Source organism: Vulpes vulpes, chromosome 16 (assembly GCF_048418805.1).
Source record: "Vulpes vulpes isolate BD-2025 chromosome 16, VulVul3, whole genome shotgun sequence".
In the NCBI taxonomy this organism is placed as follows: Eukaryota; Metazoa; Chordata; class Mammalia; order Carnivora; family Canidae; genus Vulpes; species Vulpes vulpes.
This window is the reverse complement of record NC_132795.1, coordinates 66900686-66921977: the sequence shown is the minus strand read 5'-3', so window position 1 is coordinate 66921977 and position 21292 is coordinate 66900686.

Genomic DNA, 21292 nt, shown 5'->3' with positions numbered 1-21292 from the left:
TCACAGGCCAGCCGGCAGGACAGCAGGAGGCTCGTGTGTGTTGGGCTGGCTGGATTTCTGCCCTGTTCCAAACGCACAGGCCTGAATCTAAATTGTCAACCACATCTTTGTTCCCTTTCCCTGGAGGACGCCCCCCGCTCCCACCTCCGCGCCCCGCTGCACCCCCGCGCCCCTGCTCCAGCCGCCAAGCTGCTCAGCCACAGGGGAGACTTAATGGAGCAGCCTGAGCACACTTCCTCTCCAGCTTCCTCTGGAAAGCCAGGCGGCTGAGACCCGGAAAGCCAGAAGCCCCGTGGAAATCCAACAGGGGAGCCCGGCATGGGGGCCGCCGGCCCTTTCAGGCCTTACTTTGATACCTTTGATAGGGGCTTGGGTTTCCCTGGGAAACACTGGCACCGCCTTGCCCTTGGTGCGGGGACAGGACGCCCAGGGCCAGCGCGACCCGGTGGGCCCAGCCTCTCCGAAGGGTTGCGATTTCTCAAAGTATGAATGCCTGGATTCAGGAAATGAGGAAATTCTACCTATCGTGGTCATTAGCAGTTTTCAGGACTCAGGGTGGTGTCATCAACTGAGCCCCCCCAAGGGAAGCCGTGAATCTAACAACCACGAGGCGACAAGACCAAGGTTCTGCAGGTTGTATCCAGAGAGCATCACCATCCTCGCCGGGGGCAGGCTGATACAAATAGAAGACACACACCCACATGCATTTGAGAGAAAAGCCCACCCTGTTCTCAAGAAGGGAGAACAGTAGGGAACCGGCGATCCCAGGTTGATTTATGAACTGGGGAAGTACTTCTAATTTTTAAAAAATTTAAAAAAAAAAATTTTTTTTTTTTTTTTTGGCCAAAATGGTCAGGAGGTGATGAAGACTGACTTCCCAGCCCTTCGCTGCCAAATCGTAACTGCCTGAAAACTTACAGAGATGCTTGATTAAAACTAGAATAAAAATCTCCAGTTGCCTTCAGCAAACCACAGCACCAGGGTGGGAAAAACAGTGCCAGGTTGCAGTTTAAGTATAGTTACTTGGCGCCTGCTGAAAGTACCGCTCCCTTCCTGTTTAATAATTAATTCAACTTTAAAGCCCCAAGGATCTGGACTCAGCACCAGCTTCACAAAGCAGTACAGAAACAAAATGCTTCCAGAGCTGGAGGGGGGACAGAGGAAGAAAGAATCTAACATTTCAAGAAACATCACCACATGGGGCCAGTGAAGGGGGTGGGGGGGCGGTTGGAGGTGGAAAGAACCAGGGTGGAGAAATTCGAAATAAAATAAATACGCACAAAAGCAAGGTTATTCACGGCCACTGGCACCAGGACTGCGAGCGGCACAGTGAGCCAGAAGTCATCCGTTCGGGGAGCAGGCTGGGTGCCCGCAGGCTAGTGAGGACCCAGAGGGTAATGGGCTCAGTCTCTGGAAAAGGAGAGACCCAGCCTCGCTCTTCATTAGTGGCCTCTGCTCATTAGTCAGAGCATCACCCTGGAAAAGGCAGCAAAGGTAGGCAGTCATTCCTGCCTGGGCCCCCCCACCCTCCAGCTCCCGCCCCACCATTCTCCTACCAGGGGATGGCCAAGGAATGCCCTGATGAGGGGCAGCCACGGAGGGAAATGAGGACACACACACACGGAGGAAATGGTAGATCCCCCATGTATTAAAAATACGATGCAGAAAAGCAGGCAAGTGCCCGGACAGCTATTCCCTTACAGAAGTTAACACCCAGTAAGTGCCAAAAAGGAGCCAGACCTCCAGGGGGTCCCCTGCATCTCGCCTTGGGGAGGGCGAGCATCACTTGCTTTCTCTAAGCTAGTGACTCCGGCACCGAAAGCAATACGCGGTGGACGCTCAAAACAGAAGCCACCGACATTCCGGGAGCCCTTCTCTCCGCAGGGAGGAGGAGCGGTGCCCGGGTGCACGCAGGCCCACGCGCGATCCAGGCGCAGGCCGCGCGGCTCGTTCTCGTGCGCGTGGACCCGAAGCCTCCCAGGGCGCCGCAGAGGGCTGGTGCGCGCCAGCGGTGAACAGATTAATTAAACGAAATGAAGACCCGGGTGGCCGAAGAAAAGAGGAAAGCTATTTAAACACCAAATTGTATTTACTTTTTGCTTATTATTATTGTAAGGAAGACATGGCACAGAACACTCACACATATCCTCTGAGACCATAGGAGGGTATTTTGAAGAAGACATTCGCGTAATTAAACGCTTGAGTTAAACAAATAATGACCTGAATATTTTCCCTAATCCTTAAAAAGGAAGGCTTTTAATATTCTACAATTGTCAAAACTATAAGGGCTATCTTCAGATTTCCCTTTACACATAAGTTAGTTCTAAAATGTGCCAATTACACCTCCCTCGTGTCTGTTTCCTATCATCTCCTAGGAAAGCATTGCCTCGAAACTGTAGCGACTCTCTTTTGAAAATAAGCCTGGTATCCCTCTCAACTGACCCCTCAAAACTGTGCCAAACTCCAGGTTGAAGGGAGTTTCCAGTTATTAAACAATTTCAAAACCAGAAGGTCAATATGTGTTCTCTATTTTTGAATCAAGTGAAAGTCTCGCTGCTCTTTTTTAGTTTCTAATGTCCAGATTCAAGCTAAAGTCCCTGCTTCCTTGCGATGCTGGTGGCAGTTTGGGCCAGTGAGGAACATGACCTCGAGCAAGTCATTTAACCTTTCTGTGCCTCAGTTTCTTGACCTGTGAAGTGGGGATAAACATGGCTCTTGCTGTGAAAAGCAACCAGCGGCAAAATGCGCGTGGAGCGTGGCGCACGGAGCTTGCGGCACACAGAGCTCACTTTGAATTCAAGGGCAGTGAAGGGCATCCCTTCCTCGCCTGCCCGTGACCCTTTCCCTTTGCTAACCCTCCCTGGGGTTTGCACTTGAGTTTTGATTCCACTTGGTATGTTCTGAGTCCCTGTGTGCTCCCTGCGACTTTACAAAATAGGTGAGTTTTAAAGACTGGGAGACTGAATTTCTATAAAGCCGATCATCTTTCCAGTACATGAGGGGAACTTCTCATTGAAAGGAGCCTCTGTGGTGAGAACGATTCTCTGCCAGCTTATGTTTTTTTCTTTTTCTTTCTTTTTCTTTTTCTTTCTTTCTTCTTCTTTTATTTATTTTTTTTAATAAACCAGGAATTTGTATGAGGCAGCGTGTTGTAGTGGAAAGAACACTAGGCTGAGCCAAGCTAGCCTCTGGGTTGGTCCAGCCACTAACAGCATAAATGCAGCAAGTTACTAACTCAAGTTCAAAGTGCATGTGGCAGTTTCCACACAGCTGAAGGAGTTCCCACACTTCTGAGGAGCACCTGGTGTTGGCTGTGCCGGGTGCACAGCCGAGGGCACGGGTACAACGGGGAACCCCATCTCCAGGGGCGGGGGTGGAGGGAGAGACACTTACCTGCTCCATCCATCCAGACTGCTCTGAGTATAGCAGAGCCGTGAGTTAAATTGGATGAGCCAGAGGGTTTATGAGGCCCAGCCAGCCCCACAGTTGTCTGATTCCATGTGACTTAGGTGTTCACTAGTGTTGTGGGCTGAGTCTCCCACCACCGAGCACACTCACACTCAGCGAGGTCTCAGCTGGTGTCACCAATTACTATTAAGACAGGAGCTGTGTTTAACCAAAGAGCATGTGATTAGTATTACAGAATTTGTATTACCAAGCTGAGATATTTTTGCCTCTGTGCTAGTTCCCTAGGGCTTCCAGAACAAAGTAGCCCAGATTGGGTGCCTTCAACAACAGAAATTTGTTTTCCTACAAACCTGGAGGTTGGAAGTTGGAGCTCAAGGTGTGGGTAGGGTTGGTCTCTTCTGAGGCCTCTCTCCTCGGCTTGTGGGTGGCCACCTTCTCCCTGTGTCTTCACGTGGTTTTCCCTCACACTGTGTGGGTCTGCATCCTAATCTCTTCATATGAAGACGCTAGTCATATGAGTGGATTAGGGCCTACCCATATGACCTCATTTGAACTTAATTCCCTCTTTAAAGACCCTATCTCCAAATACGGTAATAGTCTAAGACACTGGAGGTTAGAAATTCAACATACGGGATGGGTCAGCTCAGCACATATCAGCAACCATACCAATAAAAGCGTTGCTTATATGAAGTTTTTATAAATAACAGAGTGTTCAGATTTGTATACATGGAGTGACGAGTGAAAAAACAGGCAAACAGCCTCGGTTCAAACTCCTTCCCAATATGCTGTTCCCAAGATGAACCAGCATGGGCTCTCTGACTGCCTATAAAGAATAGGCTTCCACAGTCAGCAGACATGCTACAATCAAGCAAAAATGAGGACTCTGATATCTCCAGGGGAATTGATAAAGGCAATACACTTGTTGTCTCGACCCATGACGCTCTGGTAACATAAACCAACAGGAATCTTCTGGAAATGGGTTCATCCAGGCCAAGAAAGAAGCTGACAAGCTGCCTTGCTCTTGGCCTGGCTTGACTCCTGTGTTTTTTTAGAGAGAACTTTGAAAAGTCACTCTGGTTTGTTGGTTTTTTTTTTTTTTTTTTTTTTTTTTTATAGAAAACCCCAGCCTATCAATTTATGAAGAGACGGAATAAATGTTTTACACAGTCTCAAACTTTGTCTCTCTAATTTTGGGTGACTGGTGGGCCCTCAGCTTCCCATCGCGTTCTCCCCTGGGTATGACCCCTTAAACATCTCCTCCACCCGGGCCCTTTTGCACCATGGCTGTGTGACCCCTGTCATAGTGAAAGAGAAGAGGAGCTCATTATCTAACTAATTTCTCTTTTTAAATCTCTTTCCCTCAATAGGTTTAGATGTCTGGTCATGTGCCTTTTATCTGTTTAGACTCTCATTTTGGGATTTGCTAAATACATTGGTACAAGGAAGGTATTTGAGCAGCGTATAATTCCATGAGATATTGGTCACCACATTGCTTGAGCATGAAGCTTTCAAAGAAAATTAAAGTGGAAAAAAAAAAAGATCTGGTATTGGTTATTAACTCCACCTCAGGGTGACTTCTCTTCAGGGGCAATTAAATAGCAGCTCTGGGCTGTTAAGTTTAGTGGCACCTCTTTCTTCAAGGACAACTTCGGTGCAGATCTGCTTCGATTGTACGTGCTCAAGCTGGGGCCGTCTCTGCAAAACCAGATTTTATTTGAAATCGTAGGTGTGACCACATGTCTGCGCTCTGACCTTTCTTCTTTAAGAAACAAGTTTTGCATTACCAGGTAAATGCCCTTTCGAGGGGATTTTCATGGAACACTGGTGACATCCTGTGGTCAGTTTGGTTTAAGGCAGCGACTATCTTGGGGAATAAAGAAGTAAATGTCCCACATAAATGCCACTTTGTTTTGCAAAACCAAAAGGAAAAGAAGAAAGACATTCATATTCTCGCTCAATTTATTTATTTATTTATTTATTTATTTATTTATTTATTTATTTATTTTGAGCAATGCAATTTTCCAGTGAATGTGGACAAAGCAGGTTCTGGCGATGAGTGTTTTGGTAAAGATAGAAATTTCATGGAAAGAATACAGCTTCATCAGGACGGAGGACCGACCAGTGCCGCGATGGCAGGTGTCCTTCTGCGACCCTACCTGGTTCTCACCATCTGCTATGCTAAGTCCTCGGTACCTTGGCTCGACTGCCAGTCTTTGCAGGAGACAGCCTTCTGCAAAAGAGCACACAGCGTGGCTTAAAGGGAAAACAGTGGGTGTGTTGGCATTTTACACCAGTGACAATAAATTGAAGCCATTTAGTTGTAAATGTGATATTACACTTGACGGTTTCTCCTGGCAAAGCACTGAGCGGCCCATATTGAAGAGAGGCAGAGCGATGGAGCTGGGGAGCAAACCCAGTCGCCAGAGTAGCCTACCAAAGGGGCTCATAAAAGCATTTGTCAGTCGTTTAGAATCATAACTCAGCTCAACACTCAGGGTACCAGGAGCGACCGGCTTGGTTTAAGCTGTGGAGAGCAGGCAATGGAGTTTATGTTGTTCTTCTGTTTATTAAAAACGGATGGGAGCACTTGACAGAAAAATCAAACTTCTGGCCATGGCTCATTAGTCCCTGTTGTATCTGTCAGGGGTATGTGTGTGGCGTTCCAACCAGCCGCTAGGAGTAAAATCGCTGCTGAGCTTGGTACTCTCTCTAATTTTGAACAGAAAAAGAGATGCCAATCACGTCCAAGGGGAGAAAATGGGAGGTTATTTTTACTCCACCTACTTTGGTGGACATTAAGTATGAGTGAGCTGGCTTAAGAGAAAAATGATTATAGTGGATAATTTTCTCACCAATATTTATCACAGAGCTTTCTCCAGGAGAAGCAGGAATGTAAAGATGAATGCCGAATAAAGTCCAACATTATGGCTCTTTTATAAAAAGCACAGGTTGGGGCGAAAGATCCTTGGGGGAACTTTGCAGGCTCCTTCTATCTGCATATGGACATTGAAGTACAGTCTTCCATGAACTAATCTGCAGGCATCAGCCTCCCCACTGGACACGGAGGTGAGACTCTGGTCAATCCAGACCTGTTTACATCAACCCAAAAGAAAGAACCAGCAGCAGTCCAGTCCTTCTCTTGAGAACAACGTTCATTTATAAGAAAATATATGTCTCATGGCCTTCACTCTGTGTCCGATGCACCCGGAGACTCAGAAAGACCACAGGAGCAGGAGAAATGTTGCTTTTCCTGCTGATCTGGGGTTCAGGCTCTGAATCTCCCAAAGCCTCAGATCCCTTGTGTGTAAAGATACTTAAGGACCATCATTGAGCATCTGCCCCAGAAGTTTTCCAAAGGAAAAAAATAAATGAGATGATGAGTTTGTGTCCCTTAAACACAACACCTGGCTCATCTAAGCACTCAGTTAAAGTTGTACCTGAAATGATCAACAGTGACACCATCATCATTAGCATGGACAGCATCCTTTGTGCTCAACTGCGCCTCCCCCACACAACGTGGCAGGAGGAGCAGGTGATGTGGAATAAGGGTGAGTTTGGAGAAAGGTCCTGCCAGGGCACCTTATTCTACTGGTTGGGATGATTATGAAGCTAATAATTTTGAACTACAGTCTGAATTAAGTGCTGTGACCTATACAGAAAAGTTGTAAATGTAGTTCTGCATTCAATAAACTTAAATCTAATCCATGTTCGTGGATACAGGAAGTTTTCTGTGCAGGCAATCTTAAGTCAATAGCTTTAAAGCAAAGTAGATGAAGCCCCTGAAGGGGGCTCAGGGCTAAGCAGAGCAAGAATTCCGGAGGGAGCAGGGGGTCAAACCTAGCACCTGCTACTCATTTGGGTTCACCCCCTGGGAGCCAAGGACAAGCTGGAATCGTGCGCTCAAGGGTTTCCAGTAGGGCCCAGCAGCTCCTTGTGTGTTCCTGGTCCCTTTAAATTTGGCTTTTGTTTAGAAATGTACATGGTGGGTCCGTCTTTTTGGCTAAGGTTCTCTGCCAATAGAGAATTGAAACCAAATTGTCTGGGCGAGAAGCAGGTCAGAGATAGAAGTCAGAAGTTCTAATGACAACTTTCATTGTGGTACCTCCTTTGTCTATAACCTAAACGCTAAGTAAATCTTTTTAAAATAGTTACCCAACACCCACAATGGCGAGTCAAAACCACAGGACCAGATCTGGGGGGAGACATCCAGAGGGCATGGCTCTTCCATCAGGGGACCTGCCTGCCAGGCAGAAAGGAGCCTCCCATACACAAAAGAGTACAACGTACACCAGTGGGTTTGTGACTCATGGGAGCCAGCAGAACAGGACACAGCAGAAAAAGCCACCAGGAAGGCCTTCTGAACTGAGATTCTGTTTCAGCCTGGCCCTTGGAAGGGACAATTACCACTGGGCAGGGTGATACAGTATCTACAGGAAGACATTCCAAGAAGAGGGACATCAGAGCAGAAACCCAGGCCAGGACATGAGGCTGTTTATACAAGAAGGATGTCAGGAAACCTCCAGAATATCCTCTGGCAATCTGCTTGGTAAGAGCAAATGAAGATATTTCAGGCAATGCTTGGTGTACGCAGCTTTATCCTGCTAATCTTGTCAGAACCAGGTTATTCCACCCAAAGAGGTGAATCAAGATTTGGGCATCCCATTAGCCCTGTGGTTTTTATTTACATTATACCCTGTCTGCCCCTCTCTTTCCCTCCCAGACAGAGCCCGCACACCGAAGGCCTGGGGAGAGCAGGGCCATAAAGGAGCATCACGGCTGTGAGCCGTATTTTCAATTTTTATTAACATTTCTTATTTGCCCACAGCCTGATTTCTTTTAGGCTTGACATAATTTGCATGATTGAGTTAATCCAAGTGTGAAATGCAGTAGGGGCCCGATTCAATGGGTGGCCAGGATGGGAGCATTATGAGGATGGAAACGCCTGAGCAGGGCCCTGCCTCCCCAGCTCCAGGTGCAAAGAGACTACAATACGACACTCAAACTGATCTGCAGGACGGAGAACGCTCCAGAAGAATAAACTGTGTGTGCTCGGCATCTGAAATGCATTGTTCGAGGCACTTCTTCTCAAAATATTTTTCAGGTGAGGTGCTGTGTTTGAGCTGGGCAAACAGACACTCTCCGTGCGGCATCAGAATCTCTCTGAGATTTTGGGCCTCTCGTAAAAGGGATCTTTTCAGCACTTTGTTAATTTTTTAACCATACATTTTTACATGATTTTACATTGACAGACAAGTACTATAGACAACTCCCAGAGACCCTTCACCTCCCTTCCCCTCATGTCAACATATCACATAGTACATTTAGTACCTGGTCCCGTTACCCAAACTGTAGACTCTGGACCTCCCAGTTCTTCCCAGTGACTAATGTCACTTTATGCATTTTGAAGGAGATGCGTCATCACACACCCATCTGGGTGATTTTTCACCACCAGAGAAAATCATTCTCGATTCCTTTTTGCAAATTGATGGTCCTGCTTGACCTTTGGGCTGATCAGGGTGGAAAGCACACTCGCCACAAAGCTGACCAGGTCATCAGAGCCCCACACGTGCCCTACATCCTTCCTGGAATCCCAGAGGAGGATAGTTTCTGCTCAGCCATTCCTTGAGCTGGGAGGGGGCCAGAAAGCCAGCTCCAAGGAGCAGCTGTTAATTCACTGGCAATCAATCGATTCTGGATTCTGGCTGTGGAGTATCGATGCTTTGCAGAGAATCTCCAGACCCCAAGGAAAAATCTCAAAGGGTAGTAGCACAAGGACATTCGAAGAGGGGGCATTTGGTGGGGCTCCTACCAAGCAGTGGTTCTTGCCTTTTTCCTTTTTCCTACAACTCCTTTGATAGTAATATATAATCCCTTATATCCTGGAATTATTTTTCCAAATAATTTCACTGTCTTGTTGTGATTTTCCAGTTAAAAAAAATGTATATCAGTGTGATCTTAGGGTTCATATGTTACAATCTTTAAATCTTATTACCTATGAAACATATTACATTTTAGGTTTATCAAGATGCGAATGACAGGATGTTTCACTTTACCAATTTAGGAACTGACTGATGAATTAATTTTCAAATGATGTATTTTCTCATCCCTGGAGACTGAATGTATATTCAAATGTGGATTGAAATTTAACAACACATTATGGTGTCAAATGGACTAAAAATCTATCCCATGACCCAATATTTAAAAATCTTGCATGTTGCTCTTAAAAATTAACTGGTTCGTGTTTATCACTGCCACTTTCTTGTCTATCCATGACAAGATAAAGGAGAACATCTCACACTAATATTTGTAGAAACATGGCAAACAACACTTTGACTATATAAATAATTTCACATTTTTTATTCTCAATAAATTAAAAGCCAAATTGGATATATTTTATCTTTTTAACATTGAATTTTGAAGTGCCAGTGACATAGTTGTGTGTCGTATGAGACATTCTATAAGTCGTATTAAGAGAATTTGCAGGCCCCTTGCCATTTTATGCTTATTAGTAACTATTTTGCAATGTCAACGTCCATTATGCCTCTCTTTCTAGTCAAGTGGCCAAATAAAAGTTTAAACAACATAATATGCAACCACGAATAAAAATTAAATCTGTGCAGTGGTGAAAACCATCCTGGAGTAGGATGTGTCTAGAGTAGGTATGTGACAAATCAGTAAGGTCATTAGCATGCTCATGAGATTCCAAGTTATCCCCAGGCAGGCTCCCTAGAGACCTATCAGAGGGCTGGAAAAGTGTTGAAACAGAAAACCCTCCGAGGGTTACTTCTTCTATTTAATCCATGGAACGATCTGACTTTTTTAGGACAACTGCCCATATATCTCAAGCCTTAGTCACAGAAAGGCTTATAAACGGGGACCTTTGGATATTTGGGGAGGGAAGGGAGGAATGTGGAGAGAAGAGAAACAGGATGGAGTTTGATCTTTTGCTGTTGATGGGCTCCCTTCACTCTCATCACTGCTGACCCTCATAACTCCTATGGTTTCTGTATCTGAAGATCCTTATCTCCCCAATTCACAAGAGTTTCCTACCAAAACTTTCTGACAGATCACTCCACATGGGGAGGGATGGTGACCAGGTGGGGAGAAAAAGAGCAGAGAGAAACTTATGTACTCATCAAAAAAAAAATTACTATAGTATCCTAGCCTAGGGGAAAAAAATAATTAAAAAAAAAACCCTTTCCTTATGTTATAGGAGTTAACCTGTAGCCTATGGTGAGGGATTATAATGAGGAAACATCTAATTCCGGACAAACTGTAGAGGACTTCTTTATATCATCTACTCTCTAATCCTCAATAGATACGTGATGTTGGAAACTCACGGCCTGATTGTCAATTTCCATCTGGTATTTGAGTTGAGGTCGGGCTACAGGTAGGAAGACGAATCATGGGACTGTTTTGGGAGACTGTTGAAATCGGAACTTCCCAGCACCACAAGGGACCCTGCTATGCACTCCTCACCCACTCATTGTTTAGGTTTGGGACTGTAGTAGATTTTAAGAGGGCTCAGCCCTTGCCTATTTAGCTCACTACTATATGCCCAGTGATTAGTATTTAACTGGAACACAGGAGAGACTCAGCAAATATTTATTTCGTAAATGAATAAATCTACACGTGAAGAGAAGGGTAAAAAACGATGAGATCTACATACAAAGCGAGTAAGTCACACAAAGAAAAAACTATTCAAAGAGCTGCACCCTTTCTATGCCAGGCAATTCATAAATTCAGATCTGCAAATGCTATTAAGAAAAAGAACAAACTTGCAGTGCATCTGCCTTGCTGACAATGGATAGAAGAATATTTGTAGGAGAATGTTTCTTTTCTTTTTATAAATTTCACTTTTTCTTATGGAAATATTTAAATACATACAAAAGTAGAAAAAATAATGCGATGAGCCCCCAATATACACATCACCCAGCCTCAATGATTATTTACACAAGACCAACATCTGTTCCCCACTCACTCACCACCCCTCAACCTGTGCTGGATTATTTGAAGGCAAATCCCAGACATTGTATAATTTTATCTATAAATAGTTCAGAATCTATCCCTGTTACTATTATTATATATAACAAAATTAATAAAAATCCTTTTACATCATCAAATTCTCAAACACCATTAAGATTTTCCACATAGTCTCATAATTTTTTATTAAAACTTTGTTCATGTAATGCTATAAAATGTATAGAATTGTTGAATCACTGTATTGTGTATCTGAAACTAATATAACACTATATGTTGGGGCGCCTGGGTAGCTCAGCCTGGTTAAACATCTGCCTTCGGCTCAGGTCATGATCTCAGGGTCCTGGGATGGAGCCCTGCATTAGGCTCCCTGCTCAGTGGGGAGCCTGTTTCTTCTCTCCCTCTGCAGCTCCCACCCCCCTCTTGTGCTCTCTCTCTCAAATAAATAAATAAAATCTTTAAGAAAAAAAAACACTGTATGTTCATTGTACTTGAACTGAAGGAAAAAATAAAACATTTAACTTTTTAAAAACTTTATTTTTTTTTTAAAGATTTTATTTGAGAGAGAGAGAGACCACAAGTAAGTGGAGCAGCAGAGGGAGAGGGAGAAACAGGCTCACCACTGAGCAGGGAGTCCTGTCACAGGGCTCAATCCCAGGACCCTGAGATCATGACCTGGGCTGCAGGCAGATGCTTAACTGACTGAGGACCGTCTAGGGGCCCCCAAAACTTTTTTAAATTAGGATTGAAACAAGATGCAATCTGCATTTAACTGATATGTCTCTTAAATTTCTTTTATTCTATAAGTTCCTGCTTCCTCTTTTTTTCCTTTTTCTTACAATTTATCTATTGAAGACAGCAGATTGTTTGTTTCGTAGAGTTTCCCACATCTGGGGTTTCACTGCATTCCCATGGTATCTTTAACATATTCTGTCTCCTGTATTTCCCATAAACTGGTGAGTAGAATAGGAGGCTTGGTGGGACTCAGGTTTACATTGTGTATTTCCTATTATATCACATCAGGAGGTGCTAAAATCTGGCTGCTTCTCTTTTCTGTGATATTAAGAATGATTAATAGGTTCAGGCATTGTCAAAACGTTCTGTCCATTGTAATGTTTGTCACCAGCTGTTCACCTAATGATTTAGCCACCATTAGTGACTATTAGTTAAATCCATTCTTTTATTTGGGCTTTTAAAATAGTGATATTTTATTTCTATCATCTCTTGTGAAAACATATTTTTTAAAGATTTTATTTATTTATTTATTTATTTATTTATTTATTTATTTATGAGAGAGAGAGAGCACGCAAGCAGGAGGAGGGGTAGAGGTGGAGGGAGAGGGACATGTGGACTCCCTGCTGAGCATGGAGCCTGACAAACTCAAAACCCTGAGATCATAACCTGAGCCAAAAGCAAGAGTCAGATGCTCAACCTACTGAGCCACCCAGGCACCACTGCAAAAACACATTTCTTTAAAAAAAAAGGTACTCGGGGGATCCCTGGGTGGCTCAGCGGTTGGGCGCCTGCCTTTGGCCCAGGGCATGATCCTGGAGTCCCAGGATCGAGTCCCACGTCGGGCTCCCGGCATGGAGCCTGCTTCTCCCTCTGCCTATGTCTCTGCCTCTCTCTCTCTCTCTCTCTGTCTATCATGAATAAATAAATTTTAAAAAAATCAAGGTACTCTTCTATGAGCATCTAATATCTCATATATAAAGTGGGAACAGTGAGACCTGCTTTACCTACTATTGGTTAGGCACAGGAAGCATTTGCTAAACTGAAGTCCCTATACAAATGCATGATAGACATCATGGTTGATCCTCCAAGACCCATTCCACTTTAAAGGAAGCACAAACAAGTCATGCTAGTCACGGACTTAGGAATAGGATGCCACTCCATCCTTATGGGTGAGCCATGAGGAGAAGCTTCCCAAGAAGCTTCTGGGAAAGGGTCCTTTCTTCTCAGTGGCACCACATGAAGAGACAGTAGGTCTTCTTTCCCCTAAACAGGGTCATATCTGGAATGTCACCTGGAATGAGTACTGTTATTTGCTACCAGCCTTGCTACCCCACTGAGGAGAGATGGTGCGTGCCTGGATCCTTGGCGACACTATTAATTTGCTCAATCAATCAACTCTGCAGCTTATCTTCAGAATCTTCTGATGAGACATATCATATGTATTGTTGACAGCTAATGTGAGTTGGGTTTCTGTTGTAATGACAACCATCCTAACTAGTAAAGGAGGTCAGGAATGACCCTGGTGGTGACGGTGATGAATATAGCATTATAAAAAAAACACCAAGCAAAAGCCAGTATTAGAGGTGTTGAATAGAATTTAAACACATAAACATTCAATGTTAGCCAACACTTATTGTATATATACTCTGTAAAAAGCCTTATATGAAATGCTAATGTAATTTTACACAGGGAGATTTCAAGAAATGATCTATACATAATTCAAAGAAATCAGGATTTCTGAAGCCTATGACTGCATGGTCCTTCTTGAATTTGGTTTCCTCTTTAATGGGGAACCATCTTGAAATCTCCTTGAAGAATAATAACATCTATGAGTAAAGAAAGGCTTAAATTCACTCGCACCTTAGGTAAATTCTAGGTGACATCCCCAAATTATGACTTCCCACCCACAGTTCATAAGACACTGTCAAAGGCACTTTAAGACATACAATGTCTTTATCATTTGAAAAATAATTTCCTTTTAGAACACAAAATAATGTATCTCCTTAAATCCTAGAAATATCCTGTATGCACAAAACCTTGCACCTGACTTACATGCAACATCTTCTCACCTTGAATTGCAATGTAAAATTATGTATTTGGGCAAATGGGAGAGAATGTACTTTAGGAAATTCTTAGACCTTCAAAATACTATCATGAGGCCTCACTGTTAGGGTCCAGTTGGGTGTGGTAGGTAGTGTGCTGGAAACACCGCCTAGCAGAAAATATTACAGTTGATCTTCTTGCTAGGAGACACCTCACCCAAATGAAGAGAAAGGGTCAAGCCAGGAAAGAGTTGTGGGCGTGAATGCCAAAAATGGGACAGAAAATGAAGGGTAGGAATTGGGCTGTGACTCCATAGATGAACCAAAAAGTGGACCACAGCAACCTCAGAACAAATCAAATCAAAGACTGAATGTAGGATACATCATCTAAGATGTCCTGAAAGAAAACAGAGGGTTCATGTTTGGTCCAGGGAGATAGGGTTAGTGTGGTTAACAGTTACATAAAAAGAGGGAAATGGAGGGAGGCCCAGAAAAGATGAGGAAGTGGTTCTCGGACTGGTATAATTTTTTTTTTTTAATTTATGATAGTCACAGAGAGAGAGAGAGATAGAGGCACAGGCAGAGGGAGAAGCAGGCTCCATGCACCGGGAGCCCCACGTGGGACTCGATCCCGGGTCTCCAGGATCGCGCCCTGGGCCAAAGGCAGGCGCCAAATCGCTGCGCCACCCAGGGATCCCATCGGACTGGTATAGATTTCACTCTACACCAGTGTGATGATCCTGGACACCAAAGAAAATGGCCCTACTTTCCAGGACTTGGGCCCAGCATGACCTAGGAAAGGTGGCCAGTGTAGGCATGGGGGAAGCCTGGGATGAATGAGTTAAGGCTTCCAAAGCATGAAGTCTGTGAATGGAAAGGTCCTGTCTCACTGTTTAGTGGAGTCATATCATTTAGGGGATGGAGGTGAGAGTGCTTGTGTCATATACTAGGAGAGCAAGATAGCAACCAAAGTTCAGTGACAGATGTGATGCCAGCAAGGCTCACATGATCAACCAGAGAAAGCCAAATTCTTATAAGAATAATCTTAAGACAAGGTCCAGGGGAATGCTAGTATCAAGGTCATTGGGTACAACAAGGAAAAAGGCAAGGACCGGTATTTCCTCAGTCAGGACAGGAAAGTGCTATAGAGGCCTATTTGCCAGAGGACCTCCTATGAAGGCATGGTACTCTCTGTCCATCTTAAAGTCCTGGACTTTGACAAGAGAAATCGGTGTGTTTCACCTTCAAATCCTTATGGCAAAGAACATGCATGGGATCGGCCTATGAAAATCCTGGCAAATGTGACAAAGAATCTGCCTTGGTCGGGGCTAGGAAATCTCCCGCGTGCCCCTCCAGATCCACTGCTCATCTTTCTCCAACCTGCTCAATGGCCAGGGAGGTTCACCTGTATGGTCTGCATGAATGGGGTCCATTGGCTTCTGGCTTCTGGTTGATTCATCCATTAGCAGGTGCTGGTAGGAGGTCAGAGGAAAAGCAGAGAGTAGAGGGAAGGCGTCTATTCCCTCGCTATCTTCCCTAGGTCACTGTCTTCTGAGAAGGGCCACAGCTTGTCTCAGCACAGTTCATTCAGCCAACTCACACCCATGCTTTCCATGAGCCCCCATCACACACACACACACACACACACATACACACACACACATCTGGTGATCGCTCTCTCCCCCCACCCCTGGTCAAGTTCAGGCGTGATGAAGCTCTTGCTGTTAGTAAACACAGATACTGCACCATCCCTTATTGCCTTTCCTCAACCTGGCCGACATGGTTGTAATGAATCCCTTTATTAAGCTTTGTTCCATGTCTCAGGTCTGGTTGCACCATTACCCAGGATTCTTACCGATACATGGAATAAACTCACCATTGTCAACAAACTTGTTTTTGTTTTGTTTTGTTTTGTTTCTGTGCTTGCAGAATGAATTCTTAAGAGGAGTTGGTAAAACAATCTCCCTGCTTGTGAGGCAAAAGAAAGGTCAAGAAGACCCCCTTGTGGGAGTCAGTGGGTGGCAATGATTGAAGGTTGAGCAGAGAATAGGGACCCCCACCTTTGCACCACACCACAATGTTAAGAAAAATCACCCCGGAGACACATCTCCAGGAAGTGTGCAAGCACACCACCCGTGGCCAGACAGGTCCATTCCTGCCCCAATGCAGTGTCAATGGGATGGCTGCAGCCAGGCCATGGGGGCCCCCCGTTTTGCAGGAAGTGCGGAAAACAGCAACAACGTAAGAGTGAACAGAGACATCATCTGTTGCTTTTATACAACCTGTCTGAGCCCATTTGGCAAAACTCTTCTCCCCCTTACTGGGAGAGTGGCTTCCCTGCTGCCAGCAGTCGCCTGTACGCAGAAGCTCAGCTCAGTGAAAAGGAATTGCAGGCCAGAAAAGGACAATCTCTTCCCGCATCCTTCCACATCTTTACATTCTAGAATCTGGATCTATAGGAGGTCAGCACACCCTGACTCCCTCATCTTCAACAAGACTCTCCAGTGCCTCTGCGCTGATTGCACAAGACACCTTGGTGCTCTTAGATGGGATCAATGACTCGGTGGTGAGCATTCATCAACAGATATTCCTTGAGCTTCCTCTTATAAGCAACATCCAGGAGATGGTTCTGCAAGCAACTCAGCTCTCAAAGGTCTGGTTGAAAGATGCCAGTCCCCTCTCTCTAACCTTAAACAGGCAGTCTCTTCAGGTGGCCCCGATCCACCAGGTGATTTCAGGGATTATTTTAATTTAATCCTTTGGTGACCATTCTTCCACTCATTCACTCACTTGACAAATATTTATGGTTTGCTAGGTACTGGAACTGTTCTTGTTTATAAGTATAAATAAAGCCACGGTATGTGCCCGAAAGAGCTCCAACTCTGTTCGGGGAAATGGAAAAGTCAACAATTGCCTGGAACACAGTGTTCTCAGGACCCAGAGAGCCTGGGAATGAAGAGCAATGGGAGGACAGGAGAGGGAGCAACCGATTCTGCTATGGTGAAGACCGGGACAGGGAGTCAGAAAAGGCTCTCAGAAGTGGTGATGTTTTAACTGGGTCTTAAAAGATGCGTGGGATTTTACCAGGCAAAGAAAGGAGGCCAGAACATTCTGGACCAAGGGAACATCATGAACAAAGGCATAAAGATTCCCATCAGCCAACCCACCCCGAGTCCTTGTCCTCTATAACGTCTAAACACCAGAGGTCCTTGGGCCTTGGGCCAAGGGCCTGCTTTTCTTCTCTCTGTCACATGTTCTCATCAGTAGGCTCATCTAATCTCATGCATTTAAACCTCCATGCTGGTTTCTCTAGAACTCTCCTCTGTGTGCCAGCTCATCATCTCATGGCCTTGACATTTCCCCTTGGATGTTCAAAGCATTCGAAGATTATCCCACCCAAGAAGAAACCTGAGAGGCTTCTTTCAGTTCTGCCTCAGTCTCCCACCCCCATTCAATCTATCAGTAGGTCCTGCCGGTTCCACTGCCAAAGTACACTTTGAGCCCACTCATGTCTCTCCATACTCGTTGTTACTCTTGTGTCTAAGCCACCTGCCTATCCTGTCTGGACCACTGGAACAGTCTGACAACAGGCCTCTCCAATTCTAGTCTATTCTCCATATGGCATCCAGGCTGATGCTATTAAAACATAATTATTAAAATAAATAAATAAAACATAATTATTGTACTTCCCAGCTAACAATCCTCTAATGACTGCTCATTGCACCTTAAAGGAAACCCTGCACTATCCAGCCTGCCTTATGAGGGCTGCGGGATCTAGCCCTGCCCACCGCCGTCAGATCCTAGACCTACGGCTAGATCTCTTTCTAGCTTCAGTGTCTCCTCCCAAAGCTGTATATGGCTGACTCCTTCTTGCTCCTTATTGTTAACTGAAACATTTTTCTCTTCAGAAGAATCTTCCTTGACCACCTTGCCTAAAATACTACCCCTCCACTTCCCTTCCGTAATATCCCCTTGTTGATTTCCTTTCTGGAGCTCATCACAACACAAGCAGTCTGTGGATTTTTTTTGGTTAATTGTGTTTTTTTTTTTTAAGATTTTATTTCCTTCAATCAGAGAAAGACAAACATTATATGGTCTCATTCATTTGGGGAATATAAAAAATAGTGAAAGGGAATAAAGGGGAAAGGAGAAAAAATGAGTGTGAAATATCAGAAAGGGAGACAGAACATGAGAGACTCCTAACTCTGGGAAATGAACAAGGGGTGGTAGAAAGGGAGGTGTGCGAGGGGTTGGGGTGACTGGGTAGCAGGCACTGAGTGGGGCACTTGATGGGATGAGCACTGGGTGTTATTCTATATGTTGGCAAATTGAACACCTATAAAAAATAAATTGAAATGGCAAAAAAAAAAAAAAAGGTTTTATTTCCTTGAGAGAGAGAGCTCAAGAGAGAGCACAGAAGAGGGAGAAGCAGACTCGACATTGAGCAGAGGTCCGACGTTGGGCTCACTCTTAGGATCCTGAGATCATGACCTGAGCCGAAGGCAGACAATTAACTGACTGGGTCACCTGTGTGCCCCAAGGCATGCAAGTTCCCCGGGAGTGGCAACCCTGACTGTCTTGCACTCTGTCTTATTCCAAGGGGCTAGCTCTGTGCCTGGCACAGAGCAGGCTGTACAGAGATACCCTTTTGAGAGAGAATGCGTGAATGAATAATGGTTCTTTCTCCAAGCTCCCTCTATGCCCTCATCACCAAACCCTTACCCCTTTCCAGGAGATCCTCCTGGAAACTTCTGTGCTGACTAATAAGGAAGGGATGGGTTTCCTTCCAGATGCAGATGTGGGGCCAACATCACAACATTTGGATCTTAAAACTTCTCCCTGAGTCCTTTCTGCTGCCAATTTAGAAAAGACCCAGTGCCAATGGGGACATCCTCCTGGGTTGGGTTGGGTTGGGTTTTTTTTTTAAAGCTCCATCAAAGCTTCTCCCTCACCCCCACTTCTACTCACTCAGTGCTTTCCTCCCCCTTGTCCACGATGGCTCAGGGCCAGGACTGACCTGCTGCCTTCCGTGTACTTCGGATGTGTTAGATCGAAGTGCTTTTGATAGGAGAGGTTGAAGGAGCTGGTGAATTACCTGCCTACTGAGTCAAGTCACACCAGGCAGTTGGACCTTTCTGACTCCTGCTCTTTCCCTGACCCTGCTCAGTAGGAAAGGAAGGCAAAAATAAAGATGAAACATGAGCAGTTAGAGCAGGAGAGTGAATATTAATATAATTATTTCTTCCCCTAGCAAGACCGAAGAACAGCCTTATGCAGCTTCCATTTATACTCCCCATTTTTTTTCAAATTTACTTTTAATTTTTGAGATGATCCTAATGAGTTGAAAAGAGGGAGATATCTGTTTGGGAAATATGTAATTAAATACAGGATTTAATCTAACCATTAGCTGATATTCTCCTTTCTCAATTTATGTTGATTACAATCCACTTACTGTATGTGTGTACAGTGTAATTTATGGTGGTTCAACCTTTACTGGATATATATTATATGCTGGGTAATAAGCATATCAGCCACAAGGGATCCAAAGATGAATTAGACACCCTATCTGTCTTGAAGGAAGTTCAGAGGGCAGGCAAACATGTAAACAACTAATTAAAACAGTGTGATGCTTGCAATGAGAGTGTGTATGCAAAAGAAGGAGGGTGGTGTATTTTGCACATAAGGGAGATAGAAACAACTTGTGGCCACAGGTCCGACTGTGGCAGTTTGTAAATGTGGCCCTCAATCCTGAGACTTCTTTTCAGGAGAGAGGGTACCTGTGTCCCCTGCCCTTGAACCTGGGCTCTGTGACTACATAATTGATAGAGGAGTAGCTCCCCTGGAGAGAACATGTGGTGTGGCCCTGATGCTGGCCAGTGCCCACCTCTCTGTCCCTCACTTTCCAGCTCCAACCACTGTCTGACTGGGTTCCAGCAGGAAGTTCTTCTGCTGGTCTCACTAGAGTTTGTCTGCCACCACTGTCAGTAGCTTGCTGAGGCTGCGGACATCTGAAGGCTTGACAGGGAGCGCTGGGGTGGCTGGCCTCTCTCCCTCTCTTTATAGTCTCGGGGCATTTCCATGCAGCATCCTTTGCCTTCCTCATAGGGTGGCGGTGTCAGATGGCAGTTGAACTTTTCACATGGCAGTTATCTTTCCCCCAGAGTGGGAGTTCCAAGAGAATAAGATAGAAGTTGCAAGGCATCTTATGACTGAGGCTTAAAAGGCTTGCTATCAGCCCAGAGTTGGTACCAAAAGGACCACCAAAGGGCATGACTCTCAGGAGATATGGCTGATTGTGGGTGACATCTTTGGAGGTCAGATGGCAGCCTAGATGCTACCTTACAGATAATAGGGAGTCATTGAAGGCATTTAACCAGGAGAGGGATTTGATTTGAGTTTTGTTTGAGGGATGGTGGGTAATGCCTGGGTGGCACTTGGGTCGATTGAGTGTCTGACTATTGATTTTGGCTCAGATTGTGATCTCAGGGTTGTGAGATCGAGCCCTGCATCGGGCTCTGTGCTCAGGATAGAGTCTGCTTCAGATTCTCTCTGCCTCTGCCCCTCCCCCAACTCACACCCCCTCCCCTTCAAATAAATAAATGAATCTTTAAAAAAACCAAAAAACAAAGCACTGATTCTGGGACCAGTGGACTAGATCAGGAGGGCATGACCTGTTTCTCTTCTAGGTGACACGGTGGCTTGGAGACCTCTGAAGTGCCTACACAAGGTACATACAGGGCTGGAAATCCCACAACCCCCAAAGCAGAAAGTCTCGGCCCATGTAAATTGGGCAGTCAGAGCTCCCCGGATAGAGAAGCCTCCATATGATTAAATTCTTTCTGTCACATTGCAATGTAACGTCCTAAGGTCCCAGAGGAAGCCAAGAAATGGATAACAGTTGGAAACAAAATGGGATGTGGAATCAGCGACATAAAGTGTAAAAGGCATGTCTTGGTTTCCGTTGTCGCTGGCTAGTGCCAACACCATAATTATGGGGGCCAGGGCTGGGGGTGGGGGGGCTAAGCTAAACATGGAAAGCAAGGGGTAATTGCAGCTCCAATCACACGGCAAGAGTCCACCCCATCCTCACACCAGCCTGGTGGGTTTTGCTCTGGAGGAGCGGATGC